General features: G+C 40.4%; 1 long non-coding RNA gene and 1 pseudogene across 2 annotated transcripts in view; both read right to left on the bottom strand.

Moving 5' to 3' along the window:
• Positions 1 to 5,027: 5,027 nt before the first annotated feature.
• LOC311133086 lies at positions 5,028 to 6,209 on the bottom strand. The gene is made up of 3 exons (XR_014613564.1): positions 6,170 to 6,209; positions 5,212 to 5,256; positions 5,028 to 5,051 (listed from the first exon to the last, which is right to left on the bottom strand). It is a non-coding gene; the product is annotated as an uncharacterized lncRNA (long non-coding RNA).
• A 5,610-nt stretch (positions 6,210 to 11,819) lies between these two features.
• The window catches only part of LOC311132542, a 107,608-nt pseudogene continuing 100,936 nt past the window's right edge, over positions 11,820 to 18,491 (bottom strand). Inside the window, exons 9-12 of the transcript in view lie at positions 13,155 to 13,354; positions 12,652 to 12,915; positions 12,147 to 12,424; positions 11,820 to 11,840 (exon numbers count right to left, since the gene is read on the bottom strand). The product of the transcript in view is annotated as an uncharacterized misc_RNA (transcript). The remainder of the gene's footprint in view (positions 11,841 to 12,146; positions 12,425 to 12,651; positions 12,916 to 13,154; positions 13,355 to 18,491) is intronic.

Below are 18,491 nucleotides of genomic sequence, written 5' to 3'. Positions count from 1 at the left end.
ACTGTCCTTTTCAAGTGTGAACCTGATGTTACATGTGGAACCTGATATTGATCCCCAGTTAGAGCCACACCCTGACTCCACTCCTCTCTCTCTGTATCTCTTCAGTCTCCATCTAGTAGAGTTCCCCTTCTCCTCACAGCTTAGTGAGAGAGACTTTGATGTAAAGTGTTGAGTTCTGTTGGGTCTTATTCTGAGAGACACTGAAGGATGCAGGTCTGTAACAAAGAGGAAAAGTCAAACTTATAGTTATATATACACATGAGGATGACTTAAATGTGGTTAAATGCAGTTTCAATGCAGTTAGTTACCTCCTGACCAGAGAAACTGAGGTTCACTGTAGAGTGTGTCATAGACTGGGTCTCCTCTCCCAGCTCTACACACATATCCTCCTGTGTGATTAGGACCAGCAGGGATCAGAGTGTCGGAGTCTTCAGTAGTCCCATTGCCAGATAGAGGCTCTACAGAGTAGGACTTGTCCAATAGGGAGGGTAACCCAGCTCTGTAGGGAACAGTTCGGTACCAGAAGAACCTCCAGCCTGTAGATGACTCTTTAACCCCACAGCTCAGAGCAACTGAGTCTCCAGGGTTCAGCCACCGAGGAGAGACACTCAGGACAGCTTGGGGTTTATCTGTTATAAAGGTGATGTCACAATTAAAATGTTTGTTCTTTAATTAAATCATTTTAGTATAAAATGTTTACCCATTTTGTTATCATGGTATTGTACCTTACACCAAAATCAAACTAAGTTTAGTTCCATCATTGATCTCACTGTCTGCTATTTGACCTCATCCCTTTTGTATTTTTCTCACTATTCTTTCTCTTGCAATCCCATAAAAACAGACTTACCTAACACGGTCAATTGTATAGCATTACTTGTCTCGGAGTGTTTAAAGCCATTGATTTTCTGAAGACCTTCACAGGTATATAGACCATTCTTTGCAGGACTGATTCTGTACTCAGGCTAGTCATCTAGTCATCAGAATACTGACATATACAGTGATGTCTACACACACACAGATGCACACACACACACACACACACACACACACACAATTCCTCACAAATCACAGTGATATTGGCAAGATCACTGATGATTGATGATATGGATCTGGACTGGATCTCTCCCTGACACCAGTAGAGGCCCTGGTCAGACACAGCAGGTCTACTGATGGTGAAGGTGGCTCCTGTTCTAGTGTGTCTGTCAGACTGGGGCACTACTTTCTTAGTGTTGTCTTTGTACCATGTATAGCTCCAGGCATTGTCATACCCCACTGAACACGTCAGAGTTACTGTCTCTCCAGTGTACACAGGGTTTGGATTTATGGTCAGTGTAGCTTTGGGCAGGGCTGTGAGAAAAGAGCATAATTTAAAGATCTGGATACATGCTTAGCAATATCCAAATATTTAGTTGTTGTTGGAACGTTTTCATACTATAGAAGTCCATTATGGGTGTATGTTGACTTGATTTGGTGTGAATTGAAAATATGATTCTGTTTTTTTCCTAAAAATGTTGTTTAAAAAAAGACTTTCACAGAATAGAATATTATGAAGATCTTATCCTTCTCAACATTTAAGTAAGTGATGGTAATGTTTTTAAACTCACCAGCAACAATGATGGTGAGAGATGGGCTGAGATATGTCTTCTGGGGCCGTCTTGTCCTTGTCCCCTCACACTGGTACTGACCAGCTTGGTCAGAGAGAGAGAAGGTGATGTTTTCACTGGGTGGACTGGGAAGCAGTTGGTTGTCTCTGTGCCAGCGGTACGTCCAGTCTCTGTAGTCTGATATGTCACACTGCAGAGTGACTGTCTCTCCAGAATAGACGGGACCCTGTGGAGAGGCTTTCACTGAGGCAGTAGGCAGAGCTGTGGAAACACAGTTATATATGAAGACAAATGCACTCAGAGCACAAATCTCTCCAACGTATGATCTTACTTCTGTAGGAAGTACTGTAACTATTCATTTATACAGTTGAAGTCGGAAGTTGACCTACACTTAGGTTGGAGTCATTAAAACTCGTTTTTCAACCACTACACACATTTCTTGTTAACAAACTATAGTTTTGGCAAGTCGGTTAGGACATCTACTTTGTGCATGACACAAGTATTTTCTCCAACAATTGTTTACAGACAGATAATTTCACTTATAATTCACTGTATCACAATTCCAGTGGGTCAGAAGATTACATACACTAAGTTGACTGTGCCTTTAAACAGCAAGGAAAATTCCAGAAAATGATGTCAAGGTAGGCTAATTGACATAATTTGAGTCAATTTGAGGTGTACCTGTGAATGAATTTCAAGGCCTACCTTCAAACCCAGTGCCTCGTTGCTTGACATCATGGGAAAATCAAAAGAAATTAGCCAAGCCCTCAGAAAAAAAATTGTAGACCTCCACAAGTCTGGTTCATCCTTGGGAGCAATTTCCAAACGCCTGAAGGTACCACGTTCATCTGTACAAACAATAGTATAAACACCATAGGACCACGCTGCCGTCAAACCGCTCAGGAAGGAGACACGTTCGGTCTCCTAGAGATTAACATACTTTGGTGCGAAAAGTGCAAATCAATCCCAGAATAACAGCAAAGGACCTTGTGAAGATGCTGGAAGAAACAGGTACAAAAGTTTCTATATCCACAGTAAAACAAGTCCTATTTCGACATAACCTGAAAGGTCGCTCAGCAAGGAAGAAGCCACTGCTCCAAAACCGCCATAAAAAAAACCAGACTATGGTTTGCAACTGCACATAGGGACATAGATCATACTTTTTGGAGAAAAGTCCTCAGGTCTGATGAAACAAAAATAGAACTGTTTGGCCATAATGACCATTGTTATGTTTGGAGGAAAAACGGGGCTCTTGCAAGCCGAAGAACACCATCCCAACCTTGAAGCACGGGGGTGGCAGCATCATGCTGTGGGGGTGCTTTGCTGCAGGAGGGACTGGTGCACTTCACAAAATAGATGGCATCATGAGGAAGGAAAAATATGTGGATATATTGAAGCAACATCTCAAGACATCAGTCAGGAAGTTGAAGCTTGGTCGCAAATGGGTCTTCCAAATGATCAATGACCCCAAGCATACTTCCAAAGTTGTAGCAAAATGGCTTAAGGATAACGAAGTCAAGTTTCCCACGGGGGGCCAGTATGAAAATGTATGCACTCACTAACTGTAAGTCGCTCTGGATAAGAGCGTCTGCTAAATGACTAAAATGTAAATGTAAATGTATTGGAGTGGCCATCACAAAGCCCTGACCTCAATCCTATAGAACATTTGTGGGCAGAACTGAAAAAGCGTGTGCGGGCAAGGAGGCCTGCAAACCGGACTCCGTTACACCAACTCTGTCAGGAGGAATGGGCCAAAATTCACCCAACTTATAGTGGGAAGCTTGTGGAAGGCTACCCAAAACGTTTGACCCAAGTTAAAGATTTTAAAGGCAATACTACCAAATACTAATTGAGTGTATGTAAACTTCTGACCCACTGGGGATGTGATGAAAGTAATAAAAGCTGAAATAAATAATTTTCTCTACTATTATTCTGACATTTCACATTCTTAAAATAAAGTGGTGATCCTAACTGACCTAAGACAGGGAATTTTTACTAGGATTAAATGTCAGGAATTGTAAAAAACTGAGTTTAAATGTATTTGGCGAAGGTGTACGTAAAGTTTCGACTTCAACAGTACATGGATCATGTCTACATGATTTACTCAATATGAATAGTGTCCATTTGTATAATAAAAAACACAAAACAAAGTAACTCACCTTTCACAGTGATAGTGACAGGATCACTGATGATTGATGATATGGATCTGGACTGGATCTCTCCCTGACACCAGTAGAGACCCTGGTCAGACTCAGCAGCTCTACTGATGGTGAAGGTGGCTCCTGTTGTAGTGTGTCTGCCAGTTAAGGTCACTACTTTCTTAGTGTTGTCTTTGTACCATGTATAGCTCCAGTCACTGTCAGACCCCACTGAACATGTCAGAGTTACTATCTCTCCAGTGTATGCAGGGTTTGGATTTACGGTCAGTGTAGTTTCAGGCAGAGCTAAGAAAACAGATAGCAGAATATCAAAACATCTGGATACATGCTTGGCCATTTTTAATTATTTAGCTGTTGCAGTTAAGTTTTGATAAAAGCTGATTTTAGGGGTATGTTCACTCTATTCAGTTTCAATTTACAGTGTATACTGTATATATGTAATTAGATGAACCCTCATTGGCTCAGATTTTTTGAATGTCCAGATAGTGATTGAAGATAAATAATTAGCTCGCCAGTGACGCTGATGTGGAGAGATGAGCTGAGATATGACTTCTGGGGCCGTCTTGTCCTTGTCCCCTCACACTGGTACTGACCAGCCTGGTCAGAGAGAAAGATGGTGGTGGTTTTACTGGTGTGACTGGAAAGCCGTTCTTTATTTATTAACCAGTGGTACGTCCAGTCTGTGTAGTCTGATATGTCACACTGCAGCTTGACTGTGTCTCCGGAGTACAGTGGCTCCTGGGTAGTGACTATCTTCACTGAGGCTGTAGGCAGAGCTGAGGAAACAGTTAAATGAAGACAAATGCAATTAGTGCACCAATCAGTTAAAAGTATGCTCTTACCCCGTATTTATTCAATTATCAAATGAAATGAGGAAGAATTAATGGAGGAATCTGAACAGCAATGGTAGGCTGACCTTTTTTAAACAACAAAATAGCATCCTTAAAATGGGGCCAAATGTCAAGTGGTTATGGGCATGGAGGCACTGATGTGAATGAGAGATAAGATGACTTAACTGTCACCGTCAGTCTGACTGCATCACTCCACTTAGAAAACTTATTCTGATCAATATGTGTACCCAGACACCTGTAGTCACCACTGTCTGAAATCTTAACCTCACTGATCTCATATTCATGCTTCTTACTGAGGAAGTCTACAACATCCTTGCGCCATGTGTATTCCCAGTCAGTGACTTTTCCCCTCTGTATGTTACATCTGAGAGTAAAAGACTCTCCGCTGAATATCTGTGAGGATTTGGGGTGTATGGTCAGATCAGCCTTTGCCTGTCCTGCACAAAATAAAACCAGCATGATAAAATTGCTTTACAAATGTTATTTTGAGACACTCAAAACACAAAATATGTCTATCCAAAAGCAGCTTTAAACATCACAAATAAATATAATGAAGCATTAAGAGATGAAGGCTTGATCAAGTGTACAAATATCTACCATCATCATCTTCAGAGTGTCCAGAGTAGATGTGTGTACTCAGCACTAAAACAAAGAAAGTCACATTGCTCCAATATTAGTTTTGAAATAAATAACAACATTCCATATTCATGTTACTGTTTACCAAATCCATCCTGTGCTTTATTTTAAAGATGCAATCTGCGTTTTCTACATAGTTTTCTACACTAGTCTTCAAGTCTTCAAGTCTTATTCCATCATAACCCAAAATGTATGTTTATTTTATGACAATTATTGTGAACAATGTAGATGAATGAATTTCCTTAGCCCCATCCCTCAGCCGTATACCACAACAAGTGGCAGGGTGGCCATTTTAAGGTAGTTTGAATTACAGACTGCAGCTATAAATGGCCACTGACTTCCCATGTTCTGCACACAGTGAGAGTACAGAGACCAAAAACACCAAAACACCACTCATTCATCTCTTAACACAGTTTAATATAACTGTAGCAAAGGAACCCTCAACCATTTACAATAATCACAACTTGATACTACAACACATCCAACAAATCTTGCATTTTGTATTCATTGGCAGCACATTTTGCAAGCACTGAGTTAGCGTCAATCTTTAATTCCATAGTGATGACCTGGCTAAATGCACGCCACCACACATTTACATTTTAGTCATTTAGCAGACGCTCTTATCCAGAGCGACTTACAGTTAGTGAATACATATTTTTTTTATACTGGCCCCCCGTGGGAATCGAACCCACAACCCTGGCGTTGCTTACTCCATATCTACACCATATTTTGCTGCAATTTCCTTTTAGTGCCGTTTACTAATGTTTTCTCAATAAGGGATACAAAAATACAAAAAAAACGTTAAGTTAAAGCTTGAAACTGTCTTCATTTCCATTAATGTCTTATTCCTTTTTACCTTAAGGGCTTAGTAAATCAGGTAATTAGTGTTCATACACACACACACTAACTCAGTACTTACCTAGTAGCAAACAGAGCAAGGTGCTCTCCATTCTGTCCCCACAGACAAGTGATTTTCTCTAGAACTATAGTCCTTCTGACAAACCCCTCTACTTCCTATATGATGACAGTCTGCTTAGATCACGCCTCTTCACAGTCACACAGAAAAACTGAGAGAGAAAGATTCAAGAGGAATGTAAAAAGTCTGAGAAAAAAGAGTAGCGGTTTATAGTCTATTCATATTACATTATATAGATAGATAGATAGATAGATAGATAGATAGATAGATAGATAGATAGATAGATAGATAGATAGATAGATAGATAGATAGATAGATAGATAGATAGATAGATAGATAGATAGATAGATAGATAGATAGATAGATAGATAGATAGATAGATAGATAGATAGATAGATAGATAGATAGATAGATAGATAGATAGATAGATAGATAGATAGATAGATAGATAGATAGTGTAGGTCTCCTCTCAAACGTTTGCTCAGCTGTCAGGTGGCAAGCCTAGCCAGCTAACCTCAGTTGTGCCACAATGGAAATGGACTTCTTCACACAGACAGAACTTCATACAGACACACACACACACACACACATTTGTTTGTGTGTATGTGTACATCAGAGGCAGAGCTGTGTGGAATGTATTACCACTGATGAGAGATTGGAGGAGTTTCAAAGCTGGAACTGGGTAACCGGGTTTCCAGGTTAAAGTGTATAGTTTCATTTTGCTTCACATCATTACATGTTGAATATATGAATCCATTTTTGTCAACACTTTACCCCTAAAAATATGTAGAAGAGTGTAGAGTGTGGGACATGTACAACATGTGTGAAGAAAGAAACATGTGGAGAGAAATGTTACAGGTGAAAGCAGTTAAGAGACTTCACCTTTTTGACTTTATGTTTTTTTTTTTACCCCATATGTAACTCTGTGTTGTTGTTTTTATCGCACTGCTTTGCTTTATCTTGGCCAGGTCGCAGTTGTAAATGAGAACTTGTTCTCAACTGGCTTACCTGGTTAAATAAAGGTGAAATAAAAAAATAAATAAAAAAACCTTCAGTGGGTATAATAATGTAAATATCTGGGGTTTCTTATCGCCCCCTTCAGGACAGGCCTGGAACTACTCAACATCCTTGTGGATCACTATATAGAAACTAATATGGTCATTGGTCACATAGCAACAACATAACCCCTCAGTCTACTGGGTCTGCCCTCTTATTCCTTCCTCTCTCTATGTCATCATATTAGTACAGACATTGGCCACTTCTGTATGGGTTCATATCAGTAGAAGTCAAATCTGAAAGTGGTTTAAGAAGACTGACAGCAATATGGTGTATAGAGATTTTGTTAAAAGGTTTTGCTTTACATAATAAGAAATGTATAGGAATGTTCAAGATGTAAATGCATTGTTTCAACTCAGCAATACAGAGAGTAAAAGGAATATGTCCTTAAATTAAATTATATTTCAAAGCAATACAATGATGTGGGGAATCATCACTTTTTATTTGACAAATGAGAATTAATACAAAATACAAAATGCAACACAACCTCCATTGTCTTACGTCAGGTGGCGTTACTCCTATGTGACTCTCGTCAGGCAGAATCGTTGTGCTATCTGATGTAAGACAATGCACACCCTCTTTATTCAAGTTCAATAGTGGAACACTCATCTGGCTCCTATAACAACTACTGAAGAAATAACATTTTATAAAAAAACATATAGACATCGAAGTGGAAAGTATGGAAAATGTAAATGAAAATAAGCATTAATTGAGTTAAAAACAAATTATACATGTTCCAACATAACTGTTAAAGTTGTTTTAGTAGGTCGGCCAACCAAGTATAAACCCACCTTTAGTCCCAGAAAATATTCACATACAGCATATATGCACCTGCATGTAAAAAGCATGACATTATCTAAAATACAACATATAAAAAAAATACAACAAATTCTACTTTTAAACAAAACAGGCACTGCACCCTTTTTCAATCAACAAACTGAAATCAAAGAGGGGTAAGTGTAATATTTCAAGAATATTAACAACAATCAACAATAACAAAGCATACAAGATCCCAAAAGCTGAAAACGTCAACTTGCTGAATCATAGCATTTAGTATTTGTAAAATTTCATTCAATGATATTTGACTCAGTAAACGCTATCATAAATCAATGGCAAGGCAATGGCAAAAACTTTAAAATCATAAAAATGGTCATTCAGCTCACAGTTCATACTGTAATGATCACACGGATGATTCGGTCTGTTCGATGATATCATCAGATCGTAACTCATCTTGAGGAGATTTGGTTGTTGAACACATGCCTATAGGAATATAACGGACGGAGAGTAGCATTAGAGTTAAACTGATTCAACTGCTCGTTCAACTGCACAGCACTAAAATGTAATCCTTCAGAAGTAATGAAAATGTTAGTTTGCCTTTTCTGGGGGAAGAACATTTCCTTAGAAGATGTTTAACAGAAATAGCTGCCACTGGGCACTTTGTCTATTTACATTTTAAATGAACCATTTGAGTCAACATTACTTGATAACAGTAATACAAGAGCATGACATAAAGAAGGAACATATCAAGCTGGATAAACTTCTTGTAGATACACACTGAAATAAAGTGGTCACCTTGAGCCCTGCAGCATTTCACCGTCAGCATGATAGACACCAGTAGAAAGGGAGACACCACCAGTAGACCACACAGCAGCCTGGAAGGCAGAGAGATGGAGACAACCGAACCTGGAGGGACTATCAAAACATATGTTTTACCATCAACACACACACACACACACACACACACACACACACACACACACACACACACACACGCACACGCACACACACACACTGTCTGTACTGGGTCTGAAGTTCAAATGTATGCAGATGATACAGTGATATATGTGCATGCAAAGAGCAAACAACAAGCTGCACAAGAACTCACTACTGTAATGGTCCAGGTTACAAAGTGGCTCAGTGACTCGTGTTTGCATCTCAATGTGAAAAAAACTGTTTGCATGTTCTTCACAAAGGGGGCAACAGATGCTACTGAGCCAGAAGTCTATGTGTCAGGGGAGAAGCTCCAGGGGGTATCTGATTTTAAGTACCTTGGCATCATACTTGATTCCAACCTCTCTTTTAAAAAGCATGTGAAAAAGGTAATTCAAATAACCAAATTCAACCTAGCTAATTTCCGATTTATACGAAATTGTTTGACTACAGAGGTAGCAAAACTGTACTTCAAATCTATGATACTCCCCCACTTAACATACTGCTTGACTAGTTGGGCCCAAGCTTGCTGTACAACAGTAAGACCTATTCAGTCTGTCTACAAACAGGCTCTCAAAGTGCTTGATAGGAAGCCCAATAGCCATCATCACTGTCACATCCTTAGAAAGCATGAGCTCCTGAGCTGGGAAAATCTTGTGCAATACACCGATGCATGTCTTGTATTCAAGATCCTAAATGGCTTGGCTCCCCCTCCACTCAGTATTTTTGTTAAACAGAAAACCCAAACATATGGCAGCAGATCCACAAGGTCTGCCATGAGAGGTGACTGTGTAGTTCCCCTAAGGAAAAGCACCTTTAGTAAATCCGCTTTTTCTGTGAGAGCTTCCCATGTCTGGAATACACTGCAATCAGACACACATAACTGCACCACATATCACACTTTCACAAAATGCTTGAAGACATGGCTAAAGGTCAATCAGATTTGTGAACATGGTCCCTAGCTGTGTGTTGCCGCTTTCCATGTCTGTTGTCTGTAACTTGTGAGGTGTGGAAACACTTTGTTGCTTTTATGAATTTTGTCTTGCTGCTTTTTGTTCTATGTTGCTCGGTCTGTATGCTACGTCTTGTTTGTCCTATGTTGCTATGTCTGTATGCTATGTCTTGTTCTATGTTGTTATTGTCTATATTGTAATTGTTTTTAATAACCTGCCCAGGGACTGCGGTTGAAAATTAGCCGGCTGGCTAAAACCGGCACTTTTACTGAAACGTTGATTAATGTGCACTGTCCCTGTAAAAATAAACTCAAACTCAAACTCAAACACACACACACTGCTCTTCTCACCTCTCACTGTCACCCAGCTCTCTGGTGATTCTCCTTCATTAGATTTACACTTATCGAAGCCTTCATCTGACTTGGATACTGCAGGGATGGTCATCTCTCCTGTGGTCTCATTCCTGATGAGTTCTCCATCTTTGTAGAAATCAACCTTGGGGTTTGGGTTTGTTTCCTGATATCTATTTGTACAGAGCAGAGTCACAGAGTCTCCCTCAGTCATGGGATAGGCAGGGTTTTCCAGGATAACAGCACCAGCTGTGTAACATAATATATAAATAATACTGTAAATCTGGAATAATCACACACAATATATTAATGTCTTATGAGCTTGTATTTTATATGAGATACATTCATTCAGTTTCAGAATTGAACATCATTATCATACATTGAAATGTAAAAAAGGTTAGTGAATATTGTACAATAGACGTACCATCCACTGTGATGTTGACAGCATTACTGTACTCTCCTGATCCAGACTCACACCAGTACACTCCCCTGTCCTTTTCAAGTGTGGACCTGAAGGTACATGTGGAACCTGATATTGATCCCCAGTTAGAGCCACACCCTGACTCCACTCCTCTCTCTCTGTATCTCTTCAGTCTCCATCCAGTAGAGTTTCCCTTCTCCTCACAGCTCAGTGAGAGAGACTTTGATGTAAAGTGTTGAGTTCTGTTGGGTCTTATTCTGAGAGACACTGAAGGATGCAGGTCTGAAACAAAGAGAAAGACTCAAACTTATAGTTATATATACACATGAGGATGACTTAAATGTGGTTAAATGCAGTTTCAATGCAGTTAGTTACCTCCTGACCAGAGAAACTGAGGTTCACTGTAGAGTGTGTCATAGACTGGGTCTCCTCTCCCAGCTCTACACACATATCCTCCTGTGTGATTAGGACCAGCAGGGATCAGAGTGTAGGAGTCTTCAGTAGTCCCATTGCCAGATAGAGGCTCTACAGAGTAGGACTTGTCCAATAGGGAGGGTAACCCAGCTGTGTAGCGAACAGTTCGGTACCAGAAGAACCTCCAGCCTGTAGATGACTCTTTAACCCCACAGCTCAGAGTAACTGAGTCTCCAGGGTTCAGCCACTGAGGAGAGACACTCAGGACAGCTTGGGGTTTATCTGTTATAAAGGAGATGACACAATTAAAATGTTTGTTCTTTAATTAAATCATTTTAGTATAAAATGTTTACCCATTTTGTTATCATGGTATTGTACCTTACACCAAAATCAAATTAAGTTTAGTTCCATCATTGATCTCACTGTCTGCTATTTGACCTCATCCCTTTTGTATTTTTCTCACTATTCTGTCTCTTTCTCTTGCAATCCCATAAAAACAGACTTACCTAACACGGTCAATTGTAAAGCATTACTTGTCTCGGAGTGTTTTAAGCCATTGATTTTCTGAAGACCTTCACAGGTGTATAGACCATTCTTTGCAGGACTGATTCTGTACTCAGACTCTGTTTTCGAGTAGAACGACTTCCAACTGTTATAAAAAGCATATTCAATCCCTTTTCCTCCCTGTATGTCACATCTGAGTGTGACAGTCTCTCCACTGAATATCTGAGGCCAGTTGGGTTGGAGGGTCAGAACAGCCACAGGTCTATCTGTACAGACACACCACAGACAATAAATACAATCACACAACTTAGAATGTAAAATACTGTTGATCAGGATTCATCACAACATGACCATATCATAAGTTGCCATTTCTGAACATACAGTATGCAGTCTGAGCTGTCTGACTTACGAAGATCTAGTCATCAGAATACTGACATATACAGTGATGTCTACACACACACAAATACACACACACACACACACACACACACACACACACACACACACACACACACACACACACACACACACACACACACACACACACACAAACACAATTCCTCACCAATCACAGTGATATTGACAGGATCACTGATGATTGATGATATGGATCTGGACTGGATCTCTCCCTGACACCAGTAGAGGCTCTGGTCAGACACAGCAGGGCTACTGATGGTGAAAGTGGCTCCTGTTGTAGTGTGTCTGTCAGACTGGGGCACTACTTTCTTAGTGTTGTCTTTGTACCATGTATAGCTCCAGGCATTGTCATACCCCACTGAACACGTCAGAGTTACTGTCTCTCCAGTGTACACAGGGTTTGGATTTATGGTCAGTGTAGCTTTGGGCAGGGCTAAGAAAACAGATAGCAGGATATCAAAACATCTGGATACATGCTTGGCCATTTTTAATTATTTAGCTGTTGCAGTTAAGTTTTGATAAAAGCTGATTTTAGGGGTATGTTCACACTATTCAGTTTCAATTTACAGTGTATACTGTATATATGTAATTAGATGAACCCTCATTGGCTCAGATTTTTTGAATGTCCAGATAGTGATTGAAGATAAATAATTAGCTCACCAGTGACGCTGATGTGGAGAGATGAGCTGAGATATGACTTCTGGGGCCGTCTTGTCCTTGTCCCCTCACACTGGTACTGACCAGCCTGGTCAGAGAGAAAGATGGTGGTGGTTTTACTGGTGTGACTGGAAAGCCGTTCTTTATTTATTAACCAGTGGTACGTCCAGTCTGTGTAGTCTGATATGTCACACTGCAGCTTGACTGTGTCTCCGGAGTACAGTGGTTCCTGGGTAGTGACTATCTTCACTGAGGCTGTAGGCAGAGCTGAGGAAACAGTTAAATTACGACAAATGCAATTAGTGCACCAATCAGTTAAAAGTATGCTCTTACCCCATATTTCTTCAATTATCAAATGAAATGAGGAAGAATTAATGGAGGAATCTGAACAGCAATGGTAGGCTGACATTTTTTAAACGACAAAATAGCATCCTTAAAATGGGGCCAAAAGTCAAGTGGTTATGGGCATGGAGGCACTGATGTGAATGAGAGATAAGATGACTTACCTGTCACCGTCAGTCTGACTGCATCACTCCACTTAGAATGCTTATTCTGATCAATATGTGTACCGACACACCTGTAGTCACCACTGTCTGACATCTTAACCTCACTGATCTCATATTCATGCTTCTTACTGAGGAAGTCTACAATATCCTTGCGCCATGTGTATTTCCAGTCAGTGACTTCTCCTCTCTGTATGTTACATCTGAGAGTAACAGACTCTCCACTGAATATCTGTGAGGATTTGGGGTGTATGGTCAGATCTGCCTTTGCCTGTCCTGCTCAAAATAAAACCAGCATGATAAAATTGCTTTACAAATGTTATTTTGAGACACTCAAAACACAACATACAGTGGGGAAAAAAAGTATTTAGTCAGCCACCAATTGTGCAAGTTCTCCCACTTAAAAAGATGAGAGAGGCCTGTAATTTTCATCATAGGTACACGTCAACTATGACAGACAAAATGAGGAAAAAAATTCCAGAAAATCACATTGTAGGATTTTTAATGAATTTATTTAAAAATTATGGTGGAAAATAAGTATTTGGTCAATAACAAAAGTTTCTCAATACTTTGTTATATACCCTTTGTTGGCAATGACACAGGTCAAACGTTTTCTGTAAGTCTTCACAAGGTTTTCACACACTGTTGCTGGTATTTTGGCCCATTCCTCCATGCAGATCTCCTCTAGAGCAGTGATGTTTTGGGGCTGTCGCTGGGCAACACGGACTTTCAACTCCCTCCAAAGATTTTCTATGGGGTTGAGATCTGGAGACTGGCTAGGCCACTCCAGGACCTTGAAATGCTTCTTACGAAGCCACTCCTTCGTTGCCCGGGCGGTGTGTTTGGGATCATTGTCATGCTGAAAGACCCAGCCACGTTTCATCTTCAATGCCCTTGCTGATGGAAGGAGGTTTTCACTCAAAATCTCACGATACATGGCCCCATTCATTCTTTCCTTTACACGGATCAGTCGTCCTGGTCCCTTTGCAGAAAAACAGCCCCAAAGCATGATGTTTCCACCCCCATGCTTCACAGTAGGTATGGTGTTCTTTGGATGCAACTCAGTATTCTTTGTCCTCCAAACACGACGAGTTGAGTTTTTACCAAAAAGTTATATTTTGGTTTCATCTGACCATATGACATTCTCTCAATCCTCTTCTGGATCATCCAAATGCACTCTAGCAAACTTCAGACGGGCCTGGACATGTACTGGCTTAAGCAGGGGGACACGTCTTGCACTGCAGGATTTGAGTCCCTGGCGGCGTAGTGTGTTACTGATGGTAGGCTTTGTTACTTTGGTCCCAGCTCTCTGCAGGTCATTCACGAGGTCCCCCCGTGTGGTTCTGGGATTTTTGCTCACCGTTCTTGTGATCATTTTGACCCCACGGGGTGAGATCTTGCATGGAGCCCCAGATCGAGGGAGATTATCAGTGGTCTTGTATGTCTTCCATTTCCTAATAATTGCTCCCACAGTTGATTTCTTCAAACCAAGCTGCTTACCTATTGCAGATTCAGTCTTCCCAGCCTGGTGCTGGTCTACAATTTTGTTTCTGGTGTCCTTTGACAGCTCTTTGGTCTTGGCCATAGTGGAGTTTGGAGTGTGACTGTTTGAGGTTGTGGACAGGTGTCTTTTATACTGATAACAAGTTCAAACAGGTGCCATTAATACAGATAACGAGTGGAGGACAGAGGAGCCTCTTAAAGAAGAAGTTACAGGTCTGTGAGAGCCAGAAATCTTGCTTGTTTGTAGGTGACCAAATACTTATTTTCCACCATAATTTGCAAATAAATTCATTAAAAATCCTACAATGTGATTTTCTGGATTTTTTTTCCTCAATTTGTCTGTCATAGTTGACGTGTACCTATGATGAAAATAACAGGCCTCTCTCATCTTTTTAAGTGGGAGAACTTGCACAATTGGTGGCTGACTAAATACTTTTTTTCCCCACTGTATGTCTATCCAAAAGCAGCTTTAAACATCACAAAGAAATATAATGAAGCATTAAGAGATGAAGGCTTGATCAAGTGTACAAATATCTACCATCATCATCTTCAGAGTGACCAGAGTAGATGTGTGTACTCAGCACTACAACAAAGAAAGTCACATTGCTCCAATATTAGTTTTGAAATAAATAACAACATTCCATATTCATGTTACTGTTTACCAAATCCATTCTGTGCTTTATTTTAAAGATGCAATCTGCGTTTTCTACATAGATTTCTACACTACTAAATGAATCACAGCAATTCAAGTCTTATTCCATCATAACCCAAAATATATGTTTATTTTATGACAATTATTGTGAACAATGTAGATGAATTAATTTCCTTAGCCCCTTCCCTCAAGCCGTATACCACAACAAGTGACAGGTTGGCCATTTTAAGGTAGTTTGAATTACAGACTGCAGCTATAAATGGCCACTGACTTCCCATGTTCTGCACACAGTGAGAGTACAGAGACCAAAAACACCAAAACACCACTCATTCATCTCTTCACACAGTTTACTATAACTGTAGCGAAGGAACCCTCAACCATTTACAATAAACACAACTTGATACTACAACACATCCAACAAATATTGCATTTTGTATTCATTGTCATTGACAGCACATTTTGCATCCACTGAGTGAACATCACTCTTTAGTTCCTGAGGTATGACCTGGCTAAATGCACACCACCACACTAACCATGTCTGCATGGCATCATCTCTATAAGCTCAGGTTCTCACCGTGATGCAACATCAATGTAGTATGGTCACAGTCTTACTCCATATCTACACCATATTTTGCTGCAATTTCCTTTTAGTGCCGTTTACTAATGTTTTCTCAATAAGGGATACAAAAAAACTAAGATAAAGCTTGAAACTGTCTTCATTTCCATTAATGTCTTATTCCTTCTTACCTTAAGGGCTTAGTAAATCAGGTAATTAGTGTTCATACACACACACACTAACTCAGTACTTACCTAGTAGCAAACAGAGCAAGGTGCTCTCCATTCTGTACCCACAGACAAGTGACTTTCTCTAGAACTATAGTCCTTCTGACAAACCCCTCTACTTCCTATATGATGACAGTCTGCTTAGATCACACCTCTTCACAGTCACACAGAAAAACTGAGAGAGAAAGATTCAAGAGGAATGTAAAAAGTCTGAGAAAAAAAGAGTAGCGGTTTATAGTCTATTCATATTATATTAGATAGATAGATAGATAGATAGATAGATAGATAGATAGATAGATAGATAGATAGATAGATAGATAGATAGATAGATAGATAGATAGATAGATAGATAGATAGATAGATAGATAGATAGATAGATAGATAGATAGATAGATAGATAGATAGATAGATAGATAGATAGATAGATAGATAGATAGATAGATAGATAGATAGATAGATAGATAGATAGATAGATAGATAGATAGATAGATAGATAGATAGATAACGGACGGAGAGTAGCATTAGAGTTAAACTGATTCAACTGCTCGTTCAACTGCACAGCACTAAAATGTAATCCTTCAGAAGTAATGATAATGTTAGTTTGTCTTTTCTGGGGGAAGAACATTTCCATAGAAGACATTTAACAGAAATAGCTGCCACTGGGCACTTTGTCTATTTACATTTGAAATGAACAATTTGAGTCAACATTACTTGATAACAGTAATACAAGAGCATGACATAAAGAAGGAGAATATCAAGCTGGATAAGCGTCTTGTAGATACACACTGAAATAAAGTGGTCACCTTGAGCCCTGCAGCATTTCACCATCAGCATGATAGACACCAGTAGAAAGGGAGACACCACCAGTAGACCACACAGCAGCCTGGACAGCAGAGAGATGGAGACAACCGAACCTGGAGGGACTATCAAAACATATGTTTTACCATCAACACACACACACACACACACACACACACACACACACACACACACACACACACACACACACACACACACACACACACACACACACACACACACACACACACACACACACACTGCTCTTCTCACCTCTCACTGTCACCCAGCTCTCTGGTGATTTTCCTTCATTAGATTTACACTTATAGAAGCCTTCATCTGACTTGGATACTGCAGGGATGGTCATCCCTCCTGTGGTCTCATTCCTGATGAGTTCTCCATCTTTGTAGAAATCAACCTTGGGGTTTGGGTTTGTTTCTTGATATATATTTGTACAGAGCAGAGTCACAGAGTCTCCCTCAGTCATGGGATAGGCAGGGCTCTCCAGGATCACAGCACCAGCTGTGTAACATAATATATAAATAAAACTGTAAATCAGGAGTAATCACTCACAATATATTAACGTCTTATGAGCTTGCATTTTATATGAGATACATTCATTCAGTTTCAGAATTGAACATCATTATCATACATTGAAATGTAAAAAAGGTTAGTGAATGTTGTACAATAGACGTATGTCACGCCCTGACTCAGGGGACTCTTATATGATGAGTCAGGGTGTGTATATTCTTTGTGCTGTTTTCTATGTTTTGATCTATTATGTGTAGATCTATGTTGGCCAGTGTGGTTCCCAATCAGAGGCAGCTGTAGCTCGTTGTCTCTGATTGGGGGATCATACTTAGGCAGCCTATTGGCACTAGTGGGTTGTGGGATCTTGTTCCTTGTAAGGTATGTTGTGTGTGCTACCTTGGACTTCACGTTTCATTTCGTTTATTGTTTTGTCGAGTGTTTATTGGTTTAATAAACATGTACGTATATCACGCTGCACCTTGGTCTGTCCCGTCATTAAACGAACGTGACAGAAGATCCCACCAAACGAGGACCAAGCGGAGCGGATGGCGTGTTCAGGCGGAGCGGATGGCCATGTCACAGGTGGCCAATTTGTGGTCATGGGAGGAGATATTCGCGGGGAAAGGACCATGGGCTAAGGTAGATGCCCAGGCAGGAGAGGAGCAACGGCAACACGGAGGAGGCCGGTCGAGGAGGAAGCCCGAGAAGCAGCCCCAAGAAAAAAAATTTGGGGGGGCACACAGGGTGGTTGGTGGAGCCTAGGGTTAGAGCAGAGCCAACTCCCCGTACTCACGCGAGGAAGCGTATGACTGGGCAAGCTACGTACTGTGTCGCCAGTGCGCCGGCACAGTCCTGTACGTCCTGTGCTTGCACCACGCACGTGCCGTGCGAAGATGGGCATCCAGCCAGGACGGGGTGTGCCGGCTCAACGCTCCTGGTCTCCAGTACGCCTCCTCGGTCCCGCATATCCTGCGCTGATAGATGAATTTGTGTATTAAAAATAATGACTAAAAGATTTCACCCCAAATACAGTAGAAATGTGTATACGATATTCGAATTATCATGTAGTGTCA

Source organism: Coregonus lavaretus, assembly GCF_964263955.1.
Source record: "Coregonus lavaretus genome assembly, chromosome: 7".
Classification (NCBI taxonomy): Eukaryota; Metazoa; Chordata; class Actinopteri; order Salmoniformes; family Salmonidae; genus Coregonus; species Coregonus lavaretus.
Note: the sequence above shows the minus strand (reverse complement) of the source record. Positions and strands in the feature narration are given on the sequence as shown.